Consider the following 10661-nt stretch of genomic DNA (forward strand, 5'->3'; position numbering starts at 1 on the left):
TAGCAATAATGGGAAAAGCATTGTGGTACGAATGCTAATAGAAAGTATGAATCTATATCTATAAATTCACTACTCTTATCATTAAGGTGTTGAACCTTAAACCTTCTGCTTATTATATCGATGGTCCAGTGGCAATTAATGAATACTTCAAAATGAAACTTCATTGATTATGAGGCTAAAAGAAAGGGAAAATTCTTCGATACTTAGGTTGCGTTTGGATAGCTTATTTTTTGTCAACTTATTTAACCATTCAGCTTATTTTTGCTACTATTCATGGCCCCACTAGACTTTTTAGTACTATTCATGGATCCCATTATACTATTTTAGCTAATTTTTACCTTTATCTACAATACTTTTAACAACAAAAAAATTCAATTTCAGCAAAATAGGCGGATCCTAAACAGATCCTTAGAAAGACAAAATTATGCAAATGGAAGAAACAATATGTGGAGCCCATGAGAGAGAGAGAGATGTTCTGAACATATGTGAGTAAAGAAGATTGATAGAAACAAAGAAACACAATTTATCAAAAATAGTAGCTAGAATTAACACTTGATTTATATATTATCCTTATGGCACTTTTTTTTTTTTTTTTGGTTAATTATTTGATAGTTGGGAGAGGGAACTTTAAACTAGACGCATCTTTATTGTAAAGATTAAGAGGTGTCAGTCAAGCCACAAAACACTTGGCTTTGTAGTTTGTTAATTAAATTATTATTACGAATCTTCTCCTAGCATATTTTATTCATGATTGACCTAGTTCCTGCCTACATTCATTGAATGTGTTTTCAGTAGAATAGTGTCACCAAAAAAAAGAAGGGTCATGTTAATGGCTGCCCTTATGATAATTGTTAATAAATCATATTAGGACAATTTTAACAAACTTTTATGAGAAATATAAAAAGCTGTTAACAAAATTAATTGTTTTTATCATTTTCTCATAAAATAATTCTAAAAATAGTTTATAAACCAATGCCCCTAGAGGGCATTTGTTAACATTTCCCAAAAAAGAATGAAGATAAGGCAATAGCCAGTAAGAGTTTTACTTAGTTCTAGTGTTTGCAGTTGCTGATGTATGTTACTTCTTTTTTTGGCTTCAAACAATATTTCAAGTTATATGATACATGGATGTTAGTGTTACATGGGCACCATTTGATTACTCATTGTTAGGAATGCCACGTTTATTTATTTATTTTTCACAATGGTTGACATACTTTTTTTTTTTTGGGAAATTACTTTTTTTCGCCTTAAATTATATCTATAGGGACTCAAAAAATAAAGGCCTGAGCCCACTTAGAACAGTGTTACCTTATCCTTCAAATTCAAGCCCAACAATAAAATTTCTTTAGAGAGTGGGCAAACAATTCAAGTGCAATTCTAATCTGAATTCAAGTCAAAGACTGAAGAGCCCAAGATAATAGAAAGGAATAACACAAGTAGATAATGAGAAAAATAGCTCTCCTTGGGCAGGTCTGAGGATTAGTTTCTGATATGTAAAGTTTGAGTTCTACACCAAGTAAAGCATTGTTCACTTTCTCTTTTTTCTATTTTCAAAACAAGAATGTTCGTCCCCATTTTTGGGAGACTCCCCTCCTTTTATATCCATCTTCTTTGTATTCTATCCCTCCATCTGTATGCTTCTAGGCGTTTCTAATGATACTTGTCCCATCAACACTCTATTGAAGGTGGTGGAAATGGCTGCTAGTTGTGAAGTTATTGTTCAGGGGTCATTTCCTCATTAAAAGCAGCTGATAAGGTTGTTCCAAGGCATTTAATGCAGAGGAGGAAGGTATACCTTTCCAGGAAGCTTCCTCTTGCCGTTTCTGCCCCCCTTATGGTCCTATCTATTTCACACAGGTTTTCATGAAACGCTATTCTGTATCCTATCCCATTCTCGGGTTAGTGAAGTCCTCGAGCCTGATACACTTCTACGATTGGGTTTGTGCGAAATACTTCATGTTTTAGTCATCTTCGGTCCTCAGACCCCGCACAATATCCTTTTTACAATTACCCCTAAACTTTAAAGATAAATACTTTAATTCCCTTAAACTATGTCATTTTTACACTTACCCCCTAAACTATGAGAATGCACATATACTTTCCTAAATTATTACCCATTGGATAAGGGACAAAATGTTATATGGGTAATAGTTTAGAGGAATAAGTGTGCACTCAGTGGTGGCTTCAAGATTTTTTTTCTAGAGGGGTCAACAATGGTAAAGCTAGGAAGTTTTCATGGGGACAAGTAAAAAAAAATTTTTTTTTTTTTAATATGTACAACTTCTATATTATATACATTATACAATAATCTAAAAAAGTATTCTAAATATAATTTAGTATAAATATCGGTAAGACAACAACCATTGAATGCATAAATAAATATAATATAATAACTAATCATACACATGGTCAATCATTGGAGTTGGACTAATGGAAAATGTGAAACTAAGAAAAAAAAAGTAATTGATATAAGTTTTTATTTTTAAAGTGTATGACTTCTTAACCATACACATGGTTAGTCTCTCGGAATTGGAGCAAGCATTAAAAGACTTCTTGGATTTGGAAATCTATATAGCATTTATCAAACTGCTTGATAAAAAAGAGAGAAAAACTAAGAAAACATAAAAGGAAAAAAGAAAGATAGAGAGAACAAGGAAATAATCACAGATATAGATACATATCTATTGGTTGTAACAGTAGTGTACTTTTTTTTGTTAATAAAGAAGAAAAGTGCAGGGAAAAACAATTTTATTCTATTATTAATGGAAAAGTATACCAAAGTCCTAAAAAAAAGTTTTTTTTAACGAATGAGCAAAAATTTATTTCTTATAAAATTAAATATTTTAAGAGTAGTACTATTGACATAACACTTTCACAATAAACCTAGGTGACAAGTTGTTAAAGGTAGAAAAAAAGTGATGTTAATTGTGGGTCCTGATAAAAACTAGTTACAATTTGCTACTTAACTTTATTGTTAAATTATTGTGAAAATATTATGAAAGTAGCATTAAGATGATCATATTCAAACTTATATCAGCTAGGTTTAAACAAAATTTAGGGTCAAGGGATTCAGAATTTTATTTTAAAGGCTTAAAAAAATTATTAAAAATTATATATATATATATCTATATATATACCTTAAGGTAACGCTGCCCCTGTGTACGCTCTAATAGCTTAGGGGAGGCAAGTGTTATGTGGCAAGTTAGTGGGTTCATTTGAACCCCCTGACCTTAAGATAATCCGCCCCTGTGTGCACTATAATAGTTTAGAGGAGGCAAGTGTTACGCGAGTAATAGTTTAACGTAGTAAGTGTGTATTTTTCATTATCTAAGAGGGTAAATGTAAAATGGGGTATAATTTAGGAGGGTAAAATGTAATTTATTTTATTTTTATGGGATATGGCTTGTTTTAATTAGTGTATAATAAAAATAATATTAGTGATGGACACATATAAAAAATGACGTTTCTTTGATTACCAAAAGCTATGTCAACAATTGTATCAAATATCGTGTCCTAGTATTACTCTAGTTCTAAAGGTGATACCGCACAATGTAGGAAACAGATAACTTTAAATGTAACTTTTTGGAACTAAGGCAGGAGACAAAACCATAATTTTATCTTTGGGAGGATCTCCAAAAAAAAAAAAAAAATATATATATATATATATATATATATCTTTGGGAGAGTTAAAGTATGAAAAAAAAAAATCAGCATTTAAGAATAACAAATGGACAAAGTTTAGTTACAAAATTGGTTGTAGCGTAAGATTATAACCTTACTCAATATTTCTTTATTAGAGATAAATTTTGACAAATCCACTATTAGATTACATCTTTTTCTTATATCCTCCATACTTGCCAAATTTATAGAAAATTAAAGATCAATAGCTATGTTATCAGTAAATTATTTAAATTGCAAGTTTTTGTAGTTTAAAATTATGCATAAAATATAAACTTATAGATCACATAGTAAATAATATCTGATTGACACAAAATTTGACATGTGTATTAAGAGCGTAAAGAACATATAATTCAACGGTTAGATTTTCAAAATATGTAGCAATATTTATTTTATTAAGTAAAGTTGTAACCTTAAGTTACAACTAATTTTGTAACTAAATTTTGTCATATACTAAAATTTTAAAATAAAGCAATGTATGTTTAGTGTTAACTTTTTTTTTTTTTAAAGAAATAAAATAACTGTTTTTAATACATTTCACTCAATCATTTATCAAAATGGAACACAAAATTCTTTTAAATCCCCATATTCACTTATGGTTAATTATGTACTAAATTTGTAGAAATTTTCCTTTTAAGGTATAAAATTAACAAATCCATCAAAAAAACCATCTTCCCTTTATTGTTAAAGCTTAGATTTGGCTTCTAAATTATTTGAATTTTTTTTTTTATAAAAATTGAAAATGTTAATTATTGTAATATGTTTTTCCCACTATCTACAAAATTAAATAAAAATTATCTTTATATATTAAGAGAATTCAGTATGTTAGTTATTGTCTTTTTCACTATAAAAAATACGCCTAATTTAATTAACTTATCATTATTCCATGAGGTTAAAATAGTAAATTGACAAAAAATTAAAATTATTCCTATAAAAGAAAAACTACCCCACGTCCCTTACTCCTATATATATATATATATATTTAAAAAAAATCCTATTAAAAAGTTCCTTCCTACTTCCACTACCATAACTTAAAAATTAAGAAAAAAAAAAAAACTACCCACAATCTCTATTAAAAAAAAAAAAAAAAAAACCTATCCATTCCTATGTTATATATATATATATATATATATATATATACAACTTCCTAACAAAAAGAAAAAAGAAACTACCTACATCGTATTAAAATAAAATAAAAAAGTCTTATCGTACGTGCAAAACACATGAGGCTAATATTTATTATTCAATTATATGTTTAATATTCTTTCTACTAAATAACCAAGGATAAAAATACACACTCAAACACAAACAAAAAAACTTAAACAATCTTTTAGAGCTAGACAATACGGTAAAATATATGAATTTGAAGGTCTTTTTTTTTTTTTTTTTTTTTAATCTGAATTTAAAGGTCTTGAAGTCTTAACTTTGGATCCCAATAATAAGTAACCAACGGTGTCGTGTCAAACAAATTTGTACTAAATTTAAAAAAAAAAAAAAAAAAAAAAAAAAAAAAAAAAAATACACGCACCATCATTTAAATAAGGGGGAAAAGTCAAATACTGAAGTCTGAATTCTGAAACACTATAATTATCGCAATCTTAAAGAAAGAAACTCCATGAGAAACACTGTCTATTGAGATTTGAGACTATTATCTAAATAAAATTAATTCTCAAATCAAGAAAATGGGTCAATTTTCAATTTTGGGCATTCATTTCTGACTAAGGCTATATATGAGTAAATATATTTTCCTATCAAACAAAAAAAAAACACTTAAGTGTATTTTATTCCTTTCCCTCCAAAAAAAAAAAATATATATATATATATATATATTTCCTGTTTCTCAAAAAAGAAAAGAAAAAAGAAGATAGTATATTTTATTCCTTTTAATTTACACTAAACGAATTCGATTAATTAATTATTAAGATTCTTAGAAGTCCATTGCTTAAAGGCTCGAATTATAATTCACTATCATCACCTGAAATTTGATGTTGTTCAAAGACTTCAATAGGACTAAGAGTAGGAATTAAATGTGGAATTCGTGCAAAGCAAATTCAGATCCTCTATGCTTAGAAGATTACCCAAAAAAAGAAAAAGAAGAGAGAGAGAGAGAGAGTAGAACAAGCTGCTCCAACCCTACAAAACCAAATGGTTTGTCTATTGATAAAAAAACTACATCCGAAAAGGACATTTATTATAAAGGTTATGTTAACAGATGCACTTAAAGTAAAGGTTAATAAAAGGAAAGATTTGATGCTACTTTCATAGAAAATATGAAAAATTTGTCAAAACAATTAATTGTTTTTTTTATTTTCTTATAAAGAGTTTCTAAAAATATTTCCTAAATAAATACACTTAGGGCATCTATTAAATTTTCCCTTATTATAAATTATAATGCAGTAATTATGATTTTTTGGGCTATTTGATATCTAGTCTCAACAAAAGTAACTAGATTGTTAAAATGGTTAAATACTGTTTTGGTTCTTAAACTTTACAAAAAGTTTTTTTTTTTTTTTTTTTTTTTTCATCTCTAATCTTTAAAAGTTTGTTTTTCATCCTTGAACTATTGAAAAGTTCATTTTTTGCCACTAAACTATTGAAAATGTTTTACTGTTCTTAAATTATACCAAAAATTTGTTTTTCATCCCCTAAACTATTAAAAAAAAAAAAAATTCCATCCCTATTTTTGTCTTTAAGAATTTTTTTACAAAATTTAAAAACGAAAAACAAAGTTTTGGCATAATTTAAAAACCAAAATAGTATTTTACGCTTGTTAAAATGTTGATCATAACCATAAACCCACTAAGTTGGCTTGGATGTTACTTGTTAGCATGGAGATGGAGGTCACCTTGAGTTACTGGACATTTAGCAAATTGAGCATCCACCAAAAATATCCAAAAGAATGAAATTCAACTGTTTTCAAACTTCACATGAAAAGACGTCATATGTCATAACTACTTGGAAGCAGATAAAAAAAAATGATAAATTACAGAGTACTCTCTTAAAGTTTGGAGTTTATTGAATTTTACACCTTGAAAGTTTGGTTCTGTTAGCAAAACTCCACTCTTTGTTAGTTTTGGTTGTTAAGTGATACGTTGGCGTGCTGATGTGATTTTTTTTTTTTTGGGTGCTAAATTAGCCTCCCAAAACGACATTGTTTCACTTAAAACAAAGAGTACTGTCGGTGCTTCCAAAACGACGTCGTTTTGAGAGGCTAATTTGGTATTAGAAAAAAAATACACATCAGCCCAATAAAGGATCACTTAATGAATGGTGGAGTTTTGCTAATAGAAACAAACTTCAAGGGTGTAAAATCCAATTTCTCAAACTTCATGATGTAAAATCCAAGTAACTCTAAACTTTAGAAGTGTACTTTGCAATTTACCCAATATATATAGTTTTTTCCTTGAAATGTGTAATATCAGGAGTCTTCACCAAACTACACAAATTGTAAAAACTGCACTAAAACCACCCACAAAATGGCATAACCACATTGCACCGCAAGTAACAGTGCATCGCACTGTATGGTGCAATACAATTTGCGGTTTTATAATAAGAAAACAGCACAAAGCACATCACACCACACCCTCTCTATATATTAATATATTTATTTTATAATATTAAATATATTATTAATAGTTTAATAACCCTAGTTTTTAAAAAAGAAAAAAGCTTAATAACCCTAGTAAGTGTTGATTAGAAAAGCTAGCCCAAAATAAAGAGAAATTAGCTCAATAGTCTAAAATAAAGGAAAAATCAGTTTTAGGTTGGGCTAGGTAGGAAAAGCTCAAAATTTGAAAAATATACTGGTTTTGAATCTCATCTTATACATTACACCTCACATGTGACAACAAAAATAAGGTGTAGTGCAGTTATGATTTTGGCTAAACTCTAAATCACACCACACCACATATGTGATCGCAAAAATGAGTTGTGGGGTGGTTATGGTTTTGGCTAAACCGCATCACAAAGTGTGATGCTAAAAATAACCCAAAACCGCACCGCAAACACCCTTAAATATACATGTGGGGACGTAAGCCCAAATATATATTGGGCCTTGGGCTCATTCCGAGAAGGCACAACGGTCTGAGAATAGATCAACAGTAAGAAATGAGTAAGACCAAGAACTTCACGAGCAAACTATGGCTGTAAAGGATGGGAGAGGTAAGCCGAGGAGAAGTATCTCCTTGGCTAAACAAAGAAGGAGTCAAAAGGTGAGCTCTATTATCCAGAGTGACATTCCAGGAAATTTTGTTGATAAAGATATGCATTGTGAAAGTACAGGACAAGATGGAAGCTGAGAAATATCTAAGAAAAAGCTTCTACCATCGCATTGGATGCTCTGTAGCTAATTTTCTGGCCGCATTTATGCGGAGAAGACTCTTGAACAATGTTGCCTTGGCCACCCCAACTCACAGAGAACCTTTGAGGGTGTTCGATGGAACAATCACTCAAGTAGTGGTTTAGACGATTGACAAGTGGAGGGTTAGGATCATTCAAAGGGAGGTATATAATGTATGAGACCCCTAATGAGGAGGAGATCAGGAAATTAAGAGAAAAATACTGTAACAATCAAGAATTGAACTTGCAATCAAACTTGAGCATCAATATATAAGAACAGATCTCCTCAGACTGTGATGAGGACGATTTTCTTTTAGTTTAAACTTGACTATCTTTACTTTCTTGTCATTAAGATCTACCTTACTTGTTGTTTGATTCACTAAAACCCAGTTTCCAACCCACCATCTACAAATTCATTGTATTGGGCTTTTTGGGCCTAAACTTATTTATCCTTTGAGCTAGGCACCCAAATCTGGTCCTTACAATACATATAAAAGTAAAAATAAGTCCCATACAATAAACATGATCTGCTCAAATGAGTCAAATTTAGTGTAGAACAGATTTTCTTGAGTGAGTATATTGATTTTTCAGCTAAGATACATTTTACACTCTCTAAATTTGGATTACTTCTATATTGGTCCCTCAAAATTCAAAACTTGCAATTTATATAATCCACTATTACAACAATATCAATTTTCTGTCTAATACAACAACATTCTTTTTGGGTGAGTAAACGGCAGGTTGTAAACTTGTAATAGTAATTTTTTTTTTTTTTTTTTTTTTTTTTGAATAAGGCTTAAAAGAAGATAAGTAGAAATTTTAAATGACGCCTTAATGGGAACGAGATTATTATAATGAAAGTTAGATTTCTTTGATTAGAGGATGTGCTAAAAGTTAAAACAATGCTCTATCGAATGTTATTATTCATTGTAAAGGTCTTAGATTTGGTGACATTTCTTCTTTTCCTTTTTTTGGGTGCTAATGTCTTGTCATACAAATTGATTTGAGGCAAGGACAGAAAGTTAAGGGTATACAAATTCGTAGAAATGCCCTTGCTGCTAACCACCTTCTAGTTATGGGTGATTATTTATTTTTTCTTTTTTTGGTCTGTTTGGTTGAAGAGAAAAATGGAGAGCAAAAGATGGGAGAAGAAAAAAGAGGAGAAAAAAGTGTGTTTGGTCGGCGATAGAAGAGGGGACTGAAAATAGTGGGGACTAGGAGTGTTTTCCTTGAGTCCACTATTTGGGGTGAAATGGTTTTCTCCCCAATTTGGGGAGAAAATGAGAGGAAATAAGTGGGTTTGATGGAAAATTATCCATTTGTCCTGTTTCCTATTCAACAAATTATTTTTTTGCCCTATATCATGTATATTCATTTATTTTTATTATTTCCTTATATATTATTATTATTTTTCTTAATGCTAGGGGCATAGGAGTAAATTAATACAATATACATTTTCTCTCATTTCATTTTTATTCTTAACGAAATAAAAAAGTTTTCTATCTCTCCACTATTCCTCCACTCCAACTAAATGCCATGAGAGAAAATTAAAATATCTTCCTCCTATTTTTCTATCCCTTCCCAATTTTTTCACCCCCAACCAAGACCCTAAAATTTGATGAGTCTTCGGTCAATTTTTTGCAACTATTTTAAATTGATAACTTTGAAATTTCTAAATAGTTTATCAATTTTTCCAAATCATAAATTTTGTCTCATCTTAACTTACATTACTATTTTCAGCAAGATTTAGCACAAACCCTAGGTATTAAATTAATATTACACCAGGAAAAAAAATTGATAACTAAACCAAAAAAATATTGGTTGTTCACTTTAACCTCTTTAGAAGGAAGTTGGAGTTTTTATCGAATTTAGTAAATAAGTTTCCTGATTCTTAAAAAAAAAAAAAAATAGATAAGTTTTCTAAAAATCTCTCAAATTAGAGAGCTGAACTCAATTTTGCAATCTTTTCTCTTCAAATTTTTATATGTTCTAAAATTCTTAAAGCAAATGTAATAGAATTGACTCCCTTATGCCAAGAGTCTTGTAACCTTAACCTAGATTAAAATAAATAAACCATTATTAGTGGGTTTTTGATGGGGGAAACCGACACAATAGTGGAAGAATTCATATAGTTAGTTAATAAACATTGTGTTTTCTTAAAGGTCAGAGACAACTATGTATGCATGTACGCGTGGTACAACAACCATATAAATGCATGGTTTACTTCATTAATGTTTTCTTTTGAATATTTGGTAATGTTGTACCCTACCTACATTGTACAAAAGTGTTGGATTATATTAAATAACAGAGTTGCAGTGTATTCAAGAGTTAAACCCTTTTATATATATACCACTGTCAGTTTCTTTAAAACCTTCTCCCCTCTCTTATTGTGTGTGTGTTAAAAATACTTAGTATTTAAAAAAAAAAAAAAAAAGAGTTGCAGTTTTAGTTAGAGAACTGTTTTGTTGTAGTTGTTGGATGTGTTAATAATAACTCATATTATTATGTTGTGCAAGCATTAATAGCTATAGTATTGTTGAATTAAGTAATTTATCTCCACTTAACTCACTGGTATCCAATCATAAAGAAAGTTTACTTATTTTCTGCTTTTAATTGTTTCTTTAACTTGCCATATTACTACCTTA

Source organism: Quercus robur, chromosome 9, assembly GCF_932294415.1.
Source record: "Quercus robur chromosome 9, dhQueRobu3.1, whole genome shotgun sequence".
Classification (NCBI taxonomy): domain Eukaryota; kingdom Viridiplantae; phylum Streptophyta; class Magnoliopsida; order Fagales; family Fagaceae; genus Quercus; species Quercus robur.